The sequence below is a fragment of the Mustela putorius genome, unplaced genomic scaffold (assembly GCF_011764305.1).
Source record: "Mustela putorius furo isolate JIRA1106 unplaced genomic scaffold, ASM1176430v1.1 tig00003913_pilon_pilon_pilon, whole genome shotgun sequence".
Taxonomy (NCBI): Eukaryota; Metazoa; Chordata; class Mammalia; order Carnivora; family Mustelidae; genus Mustela; species Mustela putorius.
In genome coordinates, this window is record NW_025422060.1 from 6,224,538 (window position 1) to 6,242,371 (window position 17,834).

Sequence of the window (17,834 nt, forward strand, 5' to 3'; positions counted from 1 at the left end):
TCCCGCCCGAGGGCTTGCCCGCACCTGGTGGGGAGCAATGGTTGTTTCCACACGTGGAGAACTTTTAATGAACACGTGAGGGAAAGGAGGCAATGTCTGCGGAAAATCTACCTCACAACCCTGGTGTCCGACTCCAGCTCCCTGGGCGACAGCTTGTTTGCTGCGCTCCCGAGGGTGGGGGAGATGGTGGGGAAGGGGTGTATGTCCACGCCCCCTTCCATTGGCGCCCCCGCCACAGGCTTTCGGCGAAAGTCTCTCAAACAGTCCCCGCTCTAAAAGGCGGCCACGCAGGCCGTGTGCGCCTGCGCCTAGCGCTACAAGGTGGAGGGCGGGGCCGCTGAGGAAAGGGGCGTCTCTCCCGCCGTCGCGCACGGGGCGGAGCCGTGGGGGTGGTGCGGCCCGGCGCCCAGCGGCCTGACCTCCCTGAACGCCGGGTCCCGTGACGTCACCTCGCCGTGACGCGCACGCTGTAGGAAAACTGTAAGTTTCTGAGGATTCCTGCAGCTCTCTGGGCCTGCGGGTCTCGCCCTGCTGCTCACATTCCCGGTGTCGGTGGTGGCTGCGGGCGTTTGATTCTTGGGCGATCGGGGAGCCGCCGAACGTGGTGAAGGGACAGGTGCCCGCCCAGAGTGGGAGCGCGCCCTCTGGGGCGGGCGGGACCGGGAGTGCGAGGAGGCGAGGCCGCGCCCCGCGGGGGCAGGCCCGCACTTCTCCCCTGGGGCCGAGAGGGCTCTAGGGGCTGGCGAATGAGGACAGGGAAGGAACGGGGAAAGTCCAAAGGGGAGCGACCCCCTTTTTTCTTCTTCCTTGATGAAGGGGCTTAGTTTCCCCCTCAGCCCTGGAGTTTGACATGAAGTCTGGAATGGAGGGTTTCTTCAGACACTCCACATCTAGGCTTTCTTTGGGATCCTGCAAGTGACCAGATCGCTGAGGACAAGCTGTAAAGATAACCACCTGCTGCCTCAGTTTCCTTTTTGTGTAAAATGGAGGTGACGCAACCTCTGGCCTAGTTAACATTCTCACAGAACCGGGAACATTGTGAGAGCATATGAGGTAACACAAGCATGTAAACTTGCTAAGTGAAGGTTCAGAAAGATAGTCGTTATTCTGAGAATGTGCCGGCCAATGGCCATTTAACCAAGGTCTTGTAGGTAGGGATCTTCACGATTTGCCCCCTCAACCCCCTCGCACCCACCTCCCATCTGATCATGGACAACATTTGAGTCTGATGGGCGACCTGAACTGTTGTCACTGAACTTTGTGGAACAGGGATCAGGAAATGACTGCTGCCCTTATCACAGTGTTTTTGACGAGTATGCAGTCTCCTTGGCTGGGTTTTTCAGAGAAAGGTTTTATCCTGTTGGAACTAGTACATTATAGTCAACATGGATACACTTAATTTTAGAGGTTGTTTCTGTGTGGACTTGGAATATCCCATTGTCATATCGGACTTTGAATGTTTTGGCTTGCCAAGGGTTAGTACATTTATAGAGGAGTGAGTACTCTAATACTTCTCAAATGTAGAGGTAAGTATTTGTTAGGAAGTTTGAAGGGAAGACTGTTGTACACATCTCAGAGAGTATTTATTCCAAGGATTGAGAGGTCACATTTCTGTAAAGTCAGTTTATCCTTCTTTGAGAAGCCTTAGAATTAGAAAGCGGAGGTGCTAATTTTGGTTCTACCAGCTAATAGTTTTGTGTCCAAAGACAAGTCACCCAAATTTGGGATTTCCTTTTTTGTTCTAAATTGGGAGATGATGGTGTATTTGCTGTTGCTTTTTCAAGGATCAAAGGAGATGATAAGTTTAAGAACAAAAGACTAAGTATGGTCTTGTTATTAAGAAATTCCCATAGGTCTTCTAGCCTGGATAAGAGGTATGTTTATTCAGAAGTCAGGTTCTGAGTCAGAACCAGAAATAGAGCAGCAAACAAGATAGTCCCCAACCTGGTGGAGCTCATTTTCCAGTGACTGGGCTACAAAGATTAAGTACATAATATTATTTCAGAGAGTGACTAAGTATAGTGAGGTAAAGGAAGATAAGGGAATGACAGTGGGGGAAAAAGGTAGGTTGTTTTAGATATGATCTATAAGGGAAGGCCTTTCAAAAAAGGTGACAGCTGAATCAACTGAAGTGAGAGGAAGAGCCTGAGGTAACATTTCAGGCAAGGATCATAAGAGCAGTCAGCACTTACGTGGAGCTTAAATACGTGAGGCAGTCTTCTAAACACTAAATTTTTATACCGACCTTATGCTGTAAGTACTAATACCTCCATTTTTATAGAAGAAGAAACTGACACACAGGAAGCATTGCTCAAAGATTGTACAGCTAAAATGTGATAGAGACAGTATACAAATTTGGGCAATCTGGCTTCAGAGTCTCTGCTCCAGATGACAGTCCTGTAGAACAGGAGCAACAAAGAAGCGGTGGTCTGAGGGGGAAGGTAGCCTGAGGTGGCCAAGGCAACGCAAGGTGAGTGTTTAGATCACTGCAAGGGAGAGGGAAAGTGGTGGCAGATGATGTTGGAAAACCAGGCCAGATTATGGCGGCTATGGTGAAGTAAAGGTGTGATTCTAGGTGTGATAGAAAACCACTGGAAGTTTTATATCAAGGAAATCGCATTTGATTTTACTTTTATTGGTTGCAGAATTAACTTGAAGGTCATGGAGTGGGGGAGGGTATCAAAAGTGGGGAAGTAGGAGGTGTGGCTCTACCCTGGAGGAGAGCTGCTGCTGTCTTGGCCTTGAAGAAGTAGTTGCAGAGATGATAGTAAATGATCAAATTCATGACAAAATTTGAGGGTAGAGCTACTGGTGTGGATTTACTAAACTGGAGAGTGAGGAAAAGGAAAAATCATGACTAACTAGGTTTTAGGCTGGAACACCTGGGAGAACAGTAGTGCAATTGACTGAGCAGGTAGAAAGGGATTTGGTGAGAAAATCATAAATTCTGTTTTGGACGAGTTTTAGATGCCTTGTAGACATAGTAATACTAGAGCTAGTAGTAATAGTAAGCACTTTGTAGGCATAAACTGTACTGGGCAGGGTTTTAAGCATTCTTAGGTGTGTTAATTAATTTAATCCTTAAAACGGTTGTATGTGCCAGGGACCATTGTAATCCCCATTTTGCAAATGAGAACACAGAGGCACAGAGAGGTTGAAAGTGACCCAGCTTGAGAGTGACAGAACCAGGATTCAAAACCCAGCAGTCTGGCTTCGGAGTCCCCACAATCAATGTCTATAAAGACCTGTAAGTCAACTTGTTGAGTAGGCGGTTGGATATATGAATATGGAACTCAGGGGAATGGTCAGAGCTGGGGACTCACATGTATATTTCTGAAGAGAAAGCCTGGTTTTATTCCTCACCTAAACCTTGGTTAGCCATGGAGAAAAAGAAATGGGCAGTTGGGCTGTGCTGACTGGGCTTTAATTCAGTTCACACAACCAATATTCAATATCCCCCTTCCATGAAGTTCTGTGAAGGTGAGGTCTGTATCTTTTTTACTTCTCTGTCTCTAGTTCTTAATCCAGTGCCTGCCGTGTAGTAGCTGTTAGGGATGACTTTATATGTGGGACATTTGGTTAAGTTTTGGGAGTTTAGGGATGAATAATACATAGCACTCTCCTTGGAGGAGCAGTCTGAGGAAAAACCTGTGGGAATAAAACCAGAGTAGACCAAATGCATAAAAGCATGCTGATCATTTCATTTTGACCTTTGCAGCCCCCTCCATCCTATATACTGGAGGGGCATGAAGGGGTCAAAGGAGCAAAAGAATGCCTAACCAATTTCACAGTGAATTTGAGGCTCCCCAAGAGTCCTCTTTAAGAATTACTCATAATCTTGCATATTTTACTGTATTTGCATTAGCTTTATTTGGCAACGATATAATTTTTACCAAATGAAATAAATTCTGATATTTTAGTATCATTGTGGAGTGATGAGATTTTCCAGTTCTATTACCTCAGTGTTGACAGGATTTACTAGTGAAATAAGGGAGTTGGCTTGAAATGTTGCAGCTTGCATAATACAGAGTGATGGAGGGGCTGTGTGAGGTATTTAGGCAGGTTTCCATTGGTTTAAGTGTATCACGCCAAAGTTCCATATGTTGGAGTAGGCTTCAGTTTCTCTGCTGCTCATCTCTCTAACACTGAACTATTTTTTTTGTCATAGAAAGGGGATCTTGTCGTATATGTCATAGGTGGAGTTATAGATGACCTCTCCCATCTGGAACATTGTAGAACATGGAAACTAGAACAATATGCACAAAAATTTGGGTCTTACTTCTGTACATCTCTTTAAGAGTATACTCTAATGTCAATATATTTGTCATAATTTTATTACTTCCTACCATATTTCAAATTTGAACCATTAAAACATTTTATAGAATTACACCATTGTAGATTTTGTGATTAATTTCAGAGTTTTTTTTTCTTACAATATATAAAATATCTTGTTTAGCTTTTTTAGCTGTCAGTGGGATAGCTGATATGAATAACCAAATCCACCATCACTCTAAATTGGAACCCTCCGCAAATAGAAATGCAGAAATGTGCCATTTCATTTTGCAGTTCACAGAACCTTAAGTCCCCTACCATGGCTTCCCTAAGTTTAGTAGGGTTGAAATGGATTATTATTCTTTATCTACAGTTGCAGCTAGCTTTCCCAGGAATATCAGATATTCATATATAGTATAAAGTATCTTGAAGGGGCTCCTGATTGCTCAGGCTTTGTCATTTTTTAAGTTCAGGCTTAGTGAGGGCATTGTTTGATCATTGTTTAATTGTGCTACCCGCTCCCAGCAGGGTGGGCATAATGGTTAAGTCTTCCTGTTTGAAGACAGGAACCCCTTTTTCTAACACTGACCGTTCTAGATAACTTGTAAAATCCAAATTATTTTAAAAATCTATATTTACATGAACAAATTTAGAATCTACTAGTTAAGAATAAAAATGCAAGTGTCTGGAAATTGTTTCTTTTAGAAAATTATTTATCTCGCCCACTGATAACATGTAGTGGGCACTAAATATTTTTTAATATTTAAATGTCTTATAGTTTCTTTTTTTTTTTCATCTTGTAGTTTCTATTAGTCAATTCTGTTATTACCTTTAAGTCATATATGTATGTGTGTATATATGTGTGTATATAGTGTGTATGTATATATACACATTATATGTATATATACATATATATACACACAGAGTGTACTTGCAGTAAGAGCTAAATATACTAGTTTGTGTACTTTTCTTTAGCATTGTAAATGTTTAAATATATTTAAATAATGTAAACACTTAAGTGTCACTTAAATTTGATTCATTTGATACATGGTTACTTAGAAATTAAGATCTTGAAGCTTGATTTTTTCCCCCACATAAATAATGACTATTAATTAGAAGGACTGGGTGGAGACTGAGCTTTAATGACAGATTAACCAAATTATTATCCCAAAAGAACATGCAAGAAGAAAATACTTAGAGAGTTTAAGCAAAAACTACATGGTGATGGAAGGGATATGTTAACCATAACTCCCTACCATAGCTATAATTGTTAAATATTACTAAATATTACTATCCTACAGATAGCATTCTTTTCTTTGGTCCTAGCAAAGGTGCTAGCTTGAAGCTGCATTCTACATAAATGTGATATAAATACTGGAATATATGGAACTATGGATTTACCTCAGTGGTTCTCTACTGGGGATGATTTTGTTCCTTCCCCCAAGTCACTCTGGAGATATTTGGCAAATGTCTAGAGACATTTTTGGTTATTACAACTATGTGTTGGGGGCACTGTACCTGTCATGTAGTCAGTGGAGGCCAGGGATATTCTTAAATACCCTGTAACGCACAAGACAACCCAACAAAAAAAATTATCCAGTTCAAAATGTCAGTACTGCTGATACTGAGAAACCCTGCAATATGTAACTTTTTTCTTTCTTCCTTACTATTTTTTTTTTTTTTTTTACAACTACTGCCTCAGCCTTTAGAGGTTGAGGCAGTAGTTTTAAGTGGCAAATACCTGACTTGAACAAAAGATTGTGTTCAACTGCTTTTAGTTTGTTGAAGAGCTGAGCCAATTTGGTTCATTTATTGCAAGGAAAATAGTTTTTGTACCTAATAGCCTTGAATTTTTTTGGTTGTCAATATGTCTAGTGTTTTGGGTTTGGTATTTAGCTATGAATATTTTTTCTTAATAAAGTTAATTTAATTTGGGCATTATACAATTCTGGGTTGTAACAGGTTTGCTAATATAAATCTCATTCATATATTGAATTAACTATCTCACAGTTACATGGTGGTTTATATATTTCAGAAATACTTTCACATTAATTTTTATATGTGATTTTCATGAACACCCCATGGAATGTGTAGGACATGCATTATCCTCACTACTTGCCAGATGGGGAAACAGACTTAGATCAAAATGACTTGCTATATATATTATAGCAAGTTAGGGACAAAAGCAAATCTAGGAGTCTGCGAGGTTTTGATGCTTAGGACATTTTTAAAGTTACTAGTTGTTTCATTTGATCTTCCTGTCTTATAAAAACTAGGAATTTACTTAAGATCACCTAACTCATAATAAAGTTTTGACTATTTTTACTATCCTGTGCTGCCTGTCTGGATACCCTCTAATAAAGAAATTTGACAATTTCTGGATAAATTCACCAAATCCATTCTTAACCTAACTAAGTAGGTCTCTTGACACCGTAAGGGAGGAAAAAGTCTCCATCATCTTTGGGTCTCAGTCTGGGCCTCAGTAGTAAACTGATACAAGACAGATTAGCAGTAGAAAAACATACAAACTTTATTAAACTTATACAGGGGAACCTTCATCAAGACCCAAAGAAGTAACCAGAACAGGAAGCTTTTACACATTTTAGGCAAAGAAACAATAAATTTGTGAAGAACTGACAGGATCCAGAAGAGTCTGGGCTAGGGGTAGTAAATAGTGAAGAAGTAAGGAGGAAGATAAGGATTAGTTTAATAAGATTTTTTTGTACAGGTTTCTCTGCTCCCAGATCCCTATCTCTGGTGGTAAGAATGTCTTCCTCCTGGTACAAGGGAGGATACCTTTCACAGGGGAGTTTATCTTTTACTTTCAGGACAAAAAAAAAAAAGGAGAGTCAGAGTATCCTTGCACCTGCTGTTTCTTAAGTACCTTTGATTCAAAATAATCAAAAGGTCAAAGTGGCATATTTGGGGGTGACTACAACACCTAGTCAGATGTTCATGTTGTCACTTGAATCAGTTGGTAATTCAGTGTTTGTACTGTTCTTGGAGTTGAGTGGGATCTTTACTGAGTTTTGATAAAGCATAAGGTAGTGCTGCTTGCTATGTAGAATTTATTTTTTTGAGCACACTCAGGTCCAAAAGCAGTGTGAAGAGATGGCTCTCAGCTGTATTTGAGTATACTTGGGTGAAGTAACCTACTTGGCATGATTCTCTTTGCCATTCTGATAGAGGGATTTAGATTTAGAATAGGATTTCCATTCATTCTAATTTTTAAATTAGAAACCGTATTATTCTCTTTAGCCCTTACCATCTTTTAGTCACATTTGAGGCTCTCTTACTTTCCAAAAGAATATCTACTTAAATTTTTGATGAGTTATTATTTCGTTTGAAGATTATTTGATGATACTCAGTTCTCGGTGTGAGTTTCAGTGATTGGAAGAAAAATTTTAATACCCAGAAGTGGAATTGCTGGGGCATATGGGAGTTTTAGTTTTCTTTTTTGGAGGGATCGCCACACTGTTTTCCACAGTGTTTTCTTTGGAAAAATGTTTATTCTGATCCTCTGCCCATTTTTAAAATCAGGCTGTTTGTTTTAATGAAGTATAGTTGACACACAGTGTTAAATTAGTTCAGGTATACAAAGATAGTGATTCCTCAGCTCTGAATATTGTGCTGTGCTCACAGCAAGTGTCACCATATAAAGCTATTATAATATCTTGACAATATTCCTCATGCTGTCCCTTTCATCCCTGAGATTTACTCATCCCATAACTGGAAGCTTATACTTTCCATTCCCCTTCACCCATTTTTACCTATCCCCGCACCTCCTGCCCTTGTGGCATAAAACAGTTCTGTGTTTTTAGGTCTGTAATTGGAAATTTTAATGTTTTCTGTAGAATAGAATAGAATAGAATAGAATAGGCTGGATGTGGACAATTGATAGTATGAAACTGTGGGTCTGGGATTAAGAAGGGAAGGAAAAAGACCTTTGTTAGTGCATTTGTATATTGGGCCATGAAGGATTATAATTATATATATATATATATATATATATATATATATATAATTACATTTAAAAAGTGAAGATTTTCAACTTTCCATACAACTGACTTAGCATAAAAATATTTTTCTTACCTCCTTGAAGAAAAATGCTATATCCAGGTTAACATAATATTTATAGTATTATTGAGGGGAGAGACCACCATTAAGTGTAACTGAAACAGAGCTGGATTTCATACTTGCTAAGGAAGGGAGAGCTATGCTTGTAGAGTAGAATCCTCGAAACAGGCAGAGATGTACTTAGATAGGGTTTTGAAGAAGCATGGAATTTTAAGATTGGCTTACTTTCAGTGAGACAATTTAGGCATTGGCCAACTTTAAACTTGGACTTTAGGAACTGGCTGGCATTGAGAAGCAAGGGTACAGAAGCAAGGCAGTTACTGACCGGCTGACTTTCTCAGCTGAGGGTTTAAGTGGAAATGTTGACTAGAGTTTAAGGATTGATAGATTGGGGCATATTTAAAACTGGTTCTGTGGTTACTTGTTTCCAGCTTGGAATAGAGCCAAAGAATAATCTTTTCCTTTCTTGAAACTGGAGAATAGGTACTTTTATTTTCCATTGAAATTTATGTCAAATATTTATATTAGCAGTTGAGCTAATATACACTTCTGATTTTGCTTTTCTTCTGAAACTTTTAAAAAAAGAAATGAGTGCTGTGAATATCATTTGTTTTCTATCTACCAGTCACAGGATTATATGTTATTTGGGACCCAGGCTGCTTCAAGGATTATTTTTATATATAGTTAAAAGGTAATATGTTATTTATGGAAATACTTTAATGTTTTAAACACTGTGGTAAAAGCTGTTACTTTTATGTCTGTTTTTCTCTCTTGTGGGAGTGTGTTGTATCATATGCTGCCAAAAGCAGTCTTGATGGATGTTGAATTATAGATCTAAAAGTTTATTGTTTTTGCTGTTGTTAGAGATACATCTATAAGTGATGACTTTTTGAAAGTTAATTAAGGATTTTTCTTATCAGCATTTTAGAAGGTTCATGATTATAGTGTATGTCTTTTGTATAAGGTAGGCTGAATTATTTTAGTATCTTTGAATCATTTTACCACAATTATAGTACCATTTTTATAAAGTATTTTGTTTTAATTCTTATTTTACAATATTTTTATTCAGAATGAAATAAAGAGGTATTTACGACGGTTTACTGGAACTCTGACAAAAAGTATGTATTTTTCTAAAGTGATCTCTCACATGATATTTTAGTTTTAAAAATGTTTTCCTTTGAGATGCTAAGATAAACTCAGAGGGCATTCTTTATATTAGAAGTTAGAGAAGGCGAAATTAGTTTTTGGTATATTTTCTTTGTTGTATTGAAGTCTTATTAAAAATACCCTGTGTACTGTATTTACATATGAAATAAGCTCATAGTACTTAAAAAAAAGAATGGGTAACGGGTATTGTCATGTTGATATGCAGCCGGTTTCCTTTTGTAACCTATAGCTGTGCTATCCCTCTCTGCCCTCTAGACAAGTATTATCCAGAGATAAAGCTATATTTATGACTTAGATAAGTCATAAATGTTTGGGAAAAAGAAATTTTTATGTGAAAGCTCTTTGCAAATGTGAAGCCTAATTCTTGTATTTGTTCACAGTCCAAATTTCTGACCTGCTATGATAGTTAACCTTAAGAGCTTAATCTCAATCCAGTACTAAAATTAATATTGTTTATGAATCACTGTTGTTTAATTACTAAATGATACTCAAACATTTTTATCCTCAACATTTACATTTTATAAATTTATACTAAATAGGTACTTAGATTTTCTAGGAAAAAGATGTCTTTGATACCTGAATGTGGTTACTGGGATTACTTATGTGCTATTATTTATGTGTATGAAATAATGCATTTGAAATATGGTTTTTCTCTGTGCATATGCAGTAAATAGTTAGGCTTTTATTGCCCAGTGATATGATCAAAAAAAGAATCCTGAGTTAAGTGATCTTCTGTCGTAACAGGAAAAAAACATCATCTGTTAATATAATGGGTATAAAATGGTATCTCATAGTTTTATTTTGCATTTCTTTCATAAGCAGAGAGGTTGAGTTTCTCTTCATTTACTTGTTAGCCATATGGATTTCACTGTTAATTGTCAGATTTAACAAATAAAAATACAGGACAACCTGTTAAATTTGAATATTAGATAAACAAATAAATATTGATTATAAGTATATACCCTTGCATCAGTTGGGATATACTTATACTAAATATCTTTATTGCTTATCTTTAGTTCAAATTTAATGGGGCATTCTGTATTTTATTTTTACCTTCTGTAAATTATCTGCTGCTGTCTCTTACCAAATTTTTAATTTCAGTTCCTATCTTCTTGTTATCTTAAAGAGTTCTTGGCATATACTGGATATTAAATACTTAAAAAAATTTTTTTTTTGAGGTTGCAAACATATTTTTCCAGTCTTCTGTATAGCTGTTAACTTTATAATGTTTTTTGTTGATTAACAGCCCTTAATTTTGATGGAGTTAATTCTTTCAGTTCCATCAGAATTTTCCCATATTGTTAATACTTTTGGGATCTAAAGAAATCTTTTATCACTCCAAGATCCTAGATATATCATCCTACTTTTTACTTCATTAGCTTCATAGTTTTACCTTTCACATTTAGGTCTTTTATACATTTGGTGTTTATTTTAAGGGAAGAGTATTAGGAAATGAAATTAGAGAGGTAATGGAGGGAGCAGATTGCATGGGGATTGTAGGCCATTGTAAGGACTTTGGTTTTTATGCTTAGTGAAAGAGGAAGCCAGTGGAGGTTTTAAACAGAGGGTACCACTGTCTGAAATCTGAAATATGCTTTTAAAAAAATTTCCTGATGACTCTTGAGAATAGATTGTGTGAGGTGTGGCAGAGACTATTGTTACTTCTTTGCTGGTATCTAGGATATCCTTTTCTCTATTCGTATCTGAATCTCTCTTAGAGACTATATTTTCCAGCTTCCTCTGACTATGGGAGATTGTCTATGTGATTAGGTTTGGGCCAATTAAATGTGAGCAAAAGTGATATGTGCAACTTCTGGGTTACTTTATTAAAGATGAGGTGCTAGTCCTGTTCTCTCTGTGCCATACCCCCAGCCCCACCCTGACTAGAAAAAAAACAACTAGAATGACAACAGCTGCCTTGAACCCAGAGGTAGACCTCCTGTGATGAGGATGGGAGAGCCATCGCTAGTTGGCCTAGGTCCCCAGATGGCCTTGTGGGACAGAACCAACTACTGCTCACCTTCCCCTAAGCACCGGCCTATCTCTGTACTATTTCCAGGAAGAGAATAAACTTTCTTGTTTGAGCCACTGTATTTGTCATTGTTTTATCACAACAGCTTTCCCAATACCCAATTTAGTGCCAAAATGGGTATCTGCAGTGGGGTGTTTCTGTAATAGCTAAAATGCATGGCACTGGCTGCGTGGTTGGCCAGCAGACAGTAGACATCATGTTAGAGGCTGGAAAACTAGCGACCCTTGTTACGCTATAGCAGAACCCTTGCTGAAGCTGTCACTTCTGATAACTTGGAAGAGCATGGGTGTGTCTCTCCAGTTTGTAGCTCCAGGAGAGTGGTTAGACTGCTAATGTGAGAAGGCTCACATGAGTTGATTAGCTGCTTTAGCAAGGAAATGCAGGAGGGTATCAAGTAAGAGAACAGTTAGCTAGTTTGCACTTAGAGGTGGGAGGGGATATAAATTTGCTAATGGAGTTCTGTGTGCCCATAGCCTATGCCTCCAGCTGACTAAAAGGACAGTAATATGCGGTATTGCAGGGCCGGAAAAAGTAGTTTCTTTTTCCCAAACAGCAAGAGGTTAGATTTGTTTTTAGGAAACTTTGTCATATTTTCTTGGCCAGAGAAAAGTGGAAGCCAGGCTAGGCAAGGATCGTATTAAGGATTTATCTTGCCACCTGAACTAGTCACATAAGCTAGGTAAAGCTCCAGTTACAAATACAAAGTCTCCGTAGGACAACAAAGGTTTATTTCTTACTTAGGACATGTCTATGGCTCTGTTCCACCATCCTCTACCACTCGAAGCCAAAGGAATAGGCATTTTGGGGACATTGCTGTTCTGTTTCAGAGGGAAGGGAGACATGGCAGAAGCAGCTGCTTGTAAGCCGCATGTGTTACTTTTGTTCATCTTTTATTGGCCAGAGCTAATCGAGTGGCTGAGCCTGAAATCATTCAGGCAGAAAGAACATTTTAGGTCACATGGCTTGTCCCGATGTGAGTGGGGTGAGGTGGTGGTATCATCCCACCGTGTGAATCAGATGCTCTCAAGTTAGCTAACCTGAAATCAAGGGAGAGAGGGATGCATCTGCCTCAGAGGTCAGCTAATAATAGGAGGACAGAACTGACAAGCTTAGCATCTACCATCAGACTAAATTTTGAGTTGTGGTCCCTTTCACGTGGCACTGGCCTAAGACAAGAGACTTGTGGAGGTTTTGAGTGGATTATATTGCCAAAGATGCCACAAGTTTAGCTTGCCAAAACCTGTGATAGTTTGCCATTGTTTGACAACTAAAGCAATCTTTGACCCCCAAACATGTGCCCCCAGGAAATAGGCTGTTAATTCTTTCCGACCTCTTTGGGAGCACATACTTTCTTGTGTTCACTTCATATATTGCTGGAAAGGATAACAGAAGAAAGTATCTTCCAGAGACAAAGCTGGTTTCCAGCAGGCAAATGGACAAGGGAGTCTGTCTTCTCCCTAAGGTCCCCCTGTCCCCCTGCCCCCCACTCCCACCCCAGCACAGAACCTGAGTTTAACCAAGAATCTTGTTTCCCTGGTAGAGTGGGGACTCTCTGCCATTCCTGTCCAGCAGTATTTCATCATTGGTAAGAATAGTATTTGCCATTCTTTTCAGAATGGAAAACTTAATTGCATTAATCTTATTTGTCTTCTGTTGTACTTTGGGTGTAATTGTGGTGGTAGAGAGCAAAGTTACTTGTCTGTTAGCTTGTAGGTCACTGGACAGGGGACAGGGACACAACTGGTATCTCTTGAAAAGTTGTGTATCACCCAGAGATCTTAGACTTTGAGCTGAATCCAATAACTGGGTGAGACTTCAGGTTATCCCTTTAGAAAAAGAGGAATGTTTCAGAGTGGGAAGAAGGATACACTCCCACCTCTGATATTTGCTGCCACATAGCTCCGATTTCTGAGGCTCCTCGTAGCCAGAGGAGACCACATATCTTAAGTTTTGGCTATGGATGGGAGTGGAAGTGATATGTGCACATTGCATTTGTATTAAAAATCAGCTGTCTGTCATATTCTTTTTGCCCCGCCCCCATGGATGACTTGTGGTTGAGCCAGCTACCATCCTACAGACAAGGGCAGTCCTCCAGGGAGAGTGGCAGGACAGGAGAGAAGGGACCTCAGTCCCCATGACCACTACATGAGAGAGAAGTGAACTCCTTTTTTGTTGGTGTCGCTACATTCCTGGTCTTGTTACAGCAGTTTAGCCTATATCTTGGCTAATACAGATGGTGGTGATGGAAACAGGAAACAAACATGGAGAATACAATTTGGAATTGTTCTTAGTGGTTTTTTTCTCACATGACACTTTTTGTTTATATATTCTTTCTGTGAAAGTTTATCTATCAAATTGTCTAATAAAGAGTTTAGAAATAAACTCCTTTATTTGAACATCATTCCTGTTGTGATTTTCTTTTTATTTCATATGCATAACATATTCTTGTAAAAATTTTGTATCCTGGTATATCCATGTGCTGTCCATTTTCTTTGTTGCTGTGGAGTTCTTTCACTTGTATAGTTATTGTTGTCATTTAACATTTGGTTTTTACCATTCTTGTCTTACTGTTGGCTATTATGGACAGTATTGTGTCCTCCCAATTCATATTTTGAAGCCTTAATCACCCACCTGACTATATTTGGAGATGGGGATTTTAGGGAGGTGATTAAGGTTAAATGAGGTCATAAGGGTGATCCATTAGGTCCAATGGAACTGGTGTTCTTATACAAAGAGGAAGAGACACCAGAGCTCTCTGCCATGTGAGGATACAGTGAGAAGGCAGCTATCTGCAACTCAGGAGGAGGGTTTTCACCAGACCCATACTATACAGGCACCTTGATCTTGGACTTCCAGCCTCCAGACTGTGAGAAAAATACATTTTATTCTTTAAGCCACCCACTCACAGTATTTTGTTATGGCAGCCCAGGTTTTTAACTGCCATACCACATGCAAGGGGCTTTTCTCAGATCACAGTCAACAGTAAAGCAAACTGCAAAAAAGAGTCCAAAAGAGAACACCAAGAAAGAGTAATGTTACTGAAGCCAAGAGATAAGCATTTTAAAATTGAGACTGTCAATATTAAATTGACAAGTGTAATAAATTTGGAGTGAATTTTCAGTTAAGAAGTCATTCGTATTTTGGAGAGAGTGTTGTGTTTGCACAAAATCCAGATTGCAAAGGTTGAGTAGTGAATTGGTGATGGTGGTGGGAGCAGTAGAAATAATGAGTTTAAGCCCTTTTTTCAAGACATTTGGCTGTGAAAGGGAAGGCACAATTAGGACAGTGGCAAGAGAGAGAGACATCACATCTGGGGAGTTTGTTAGGTTTGTTTGTTCATTTGCTTTATAATGAGAGAACTTTAAGCATTTCTGTACAGTGGTACAGTGGGGGGAAAGTTGTAAAGGAGAAGTGGAAGGTTTGGAAGAGGGAGGTGGGTAAGTGATGGCTTTGGATCCCTTAGGAGGTTGGATGGCTTGAGTTCTGGAGCCTGGTTGAAGGTTACCTTTGGGAAGGATGAGGGACATCCTTCCTCCACTTTCTCAGGAAGGAGGAAGAGTGTGGTTGTTGGTCACCAGGGGTGGAGGAAACCAAAGGAGTCTGACCTAATAACCTCTCTTGGTTCTGTGGAGGTAATGTCATTTGCTGAGTAGAGGGAAGAATAGGAAGTATAAGAAAGTAATGGAAGTTTGGAATTGATTCTGTGAGATGTGAGAGAGGGAGTTGATAGGGAGCCCACAAAGAGACTGATGGGCAGTAGCAAGCAAGGGCCCTGTCTAGATGTCTAGATGATCTGAGACCATGCATTTGCAGAGTCTCTGCTCCACTTGGTTGGGGCTTCAACAGTAGCAATCTCTAGTATAAGTGTGGGAGTGGAGAAGATTGGTTTAGGGGAAGGACAAGCTAGCCAGAAAGCGAAGTATAGGCAAGACAGTGGGCAACGCTGGATGATCAGATCCTACGTTTATAGTGCGTAGGAAGTGAAGCTTGGAGCATGGCTGATGGATCAGGAAGAGAATAGAGAGTGTATGGGGAGAAACTGAAATCTCGAACATATTAAGACCAAATATGATTCATTCATTCATTCATTCATTCAATAAATATTGAGCATTTATCTTCCAAACACTGTTCTCAAAACAAGGTCCCTGCCCTGCTGGAGCTGGCTTCTAGAGGGGAGGTAGATAAACATATATATACATGAAAATGTTAAAAAGAAAAATGAAGGATAAGGGGGTAGAAAGTGATGCAGATGCTATTTTAGATGATGTGAACAAGAAAAGGCTCTTGGAAGAGATGCCCTCTGAGCTGAGACTGGCATGTGGTTAAGACACAGCTGTGGGAAGAGCACCCCAGGGTATGCCAGAGCCCTGGCCCAGAACTTGCCTGAGCAGTGGCGGGGTAGCCGGGGAGCGTGAGTGAGGAGGAGAGGTAATTACCCAGGGACTGCATGCTGCAGGGCTGCAGTAGGATCTGGGATTTTTTCATTCAAGTGTCCTGAGAAAGCTGTTGGAAGGTTTGAATCAGAGAAGTGACATGATCTGCTTTACTTTTCTGAAGGCTCACGTTGGCTGTGCTGTGGGGTTTTGATTGGCAATGGCAGGTAAGGGATTGAGAGAGCTAGAAGGGTAGGGGATTGTAGCCTCTAAGTAGCAGACTGGAGTTTAAGATTTCAGCAGTTGAATCCTTCTGGGTGAAGGATCCCATTGCTGCTCTTTTCAGCAGGCACACCCACTCCACAATAGGCATTATTTTCAGTGGATAAAGGTCTGACCCTGACCCTTGGCTTCTGCTGCACCCTTTCCTGTTTTTAACTCTGCCCCTCACCAGCTTCATTATTCATTCTCCCATTTTGTCCCTGCCAGTCTTTCAGATGTGATGCGCCCTGTTGTCTGCCGAGCCAAGACTTCCTCTAGATTTAGATTTACAGACCTTTTTGTCAGAGTCTGATTTTAGTCTTTGGATAACTTCCCTGGAAGCCCAGGATATAAGATAGGTGAAAGTAGGGGAAATGGAAGGCTGCGTGCTGTGTTCTGCCCTCTTAGGGCGGTTCCCTGGCTCCCTGAAGCAAAGCCCAAGCCTTTCAGTTCACCGTGTGGAAGAGCCCTGCGCTGGTCTGTGGCTGCTGCCTCCCTTGTAACATGCCATCTCCAGGATCACCTTGGGTACCCCTCTCCAGGCTCAGCCTGTGCTGCCTTAATCTGCAGGCACTTAGCTGGAGGAGGGCACTATGCATGCCCTCCGATTACAAAGTGGTGTGCAGTGCCATTCAGAGCTACCAGTAGGCGTGGTACTCTTTTCCCCAGTGGTAGTTTTACTAGCTGTTACTTGATTTACTGAGCCTGCACAGCAAAACTGAATGTAGTTCTAATTATAAACCATCTTTCTCAACAAATTCTTTTATTGACTCTAATTAAATATGCTAACATTTTTTAAAAAAGAAAATAGGTATATTATAGTTTGGAATAACAATTCTTTGGACAAAACACAAGGCCAAGAAATGTCAAGTTGGTGAGGGCCATTTAGTGCTATGCCTTCAGTCTCCGGGGGCTATTTAGTCCCTCTGCTTTGCCTTAAGGATACTTTGGTAGGCCAGGTTTGAACTACCTTTTTAGATGGTTGGATTTATAATTTCTGTATTTTTGTTTTTATGTTTAATGGAGCTATTATAACATTTTTATTCACATGGGGTACGAACTGGCTATGATATAGATTTTGAGCCTTTAGGCTTCTGGTTAAGGTTAAAAATATGAGTATTTTCCTCTTCTACTTGGATTTCCTTTTGACAGATGCCATTAAAGTAAACATGGCTGCATTAGAAAAAGGATTTATGAGAACCAAGTGATGGCCTAGTAAGGTCAGTACTCAAACAAAGTCATTTTGGGCCACAAAATAAGTTTGACACTATGGATTTTTAAAAAAAATAGGATATTCCTTGCATTAAAATCTATAATGTTTCTTCATGAGAGTTGAGGGTAGATTTCTGAGCACTAGGATTTTTTTTTTTTTTTTTTGGGTGTTTTGCCATCAGGAAATTGATTTAGCACTTGGGATTTTGTATAACACTGCCAAATTATAAGGTTAATGAAGGACTTGGTCGTGTTCACTGATGCATCCTGAGCACAGCACCTGCTACATTAACACATAACTATTTTTTGAGTGAATGAATGAATCATCTCTGATATAACTGTGGAAATAATACTGTCTGGTTATTGATACAGGCAGCATCAGGATTGAATGAGGGCGCCTTTCTGGGTATGCTGTCAACACTGTAGCCATGAATATATGG

At 39.7% G+C, this 17,834-nt stretch overlaps 1 protein-coding gene across 8 annotated transcripts in view; it reads left to right on the forward strand.

The window, feature by feature from the left end:
• Positions 1–380: 380 nt before the first annotated feature.
• ZNF438 (zinc finger protein 438) overlaps positions 381–17,834 on the forward strand; it is a 185,056-nt gene continuing 167,602 nt past the window's right edge. For 3 of the 8 annotated variants that reach the window (XM_045069217.1, XM_004777856.3, XM_013048636.2), the window contains exon 1: positions 399–480. The gene's annotated coding sequence lies outside the window, so the exon portion shown is untranslated. Of the gene's footprint in view, positions 481–9,418; positions 9,468–17,834 lie in introns of all 8 variants that reach the window. The other 5 variants (XM_004777855.3, XM_045069216.1, XM_004777859.3 and 2 more) reach the window with 4 other exon arrangements.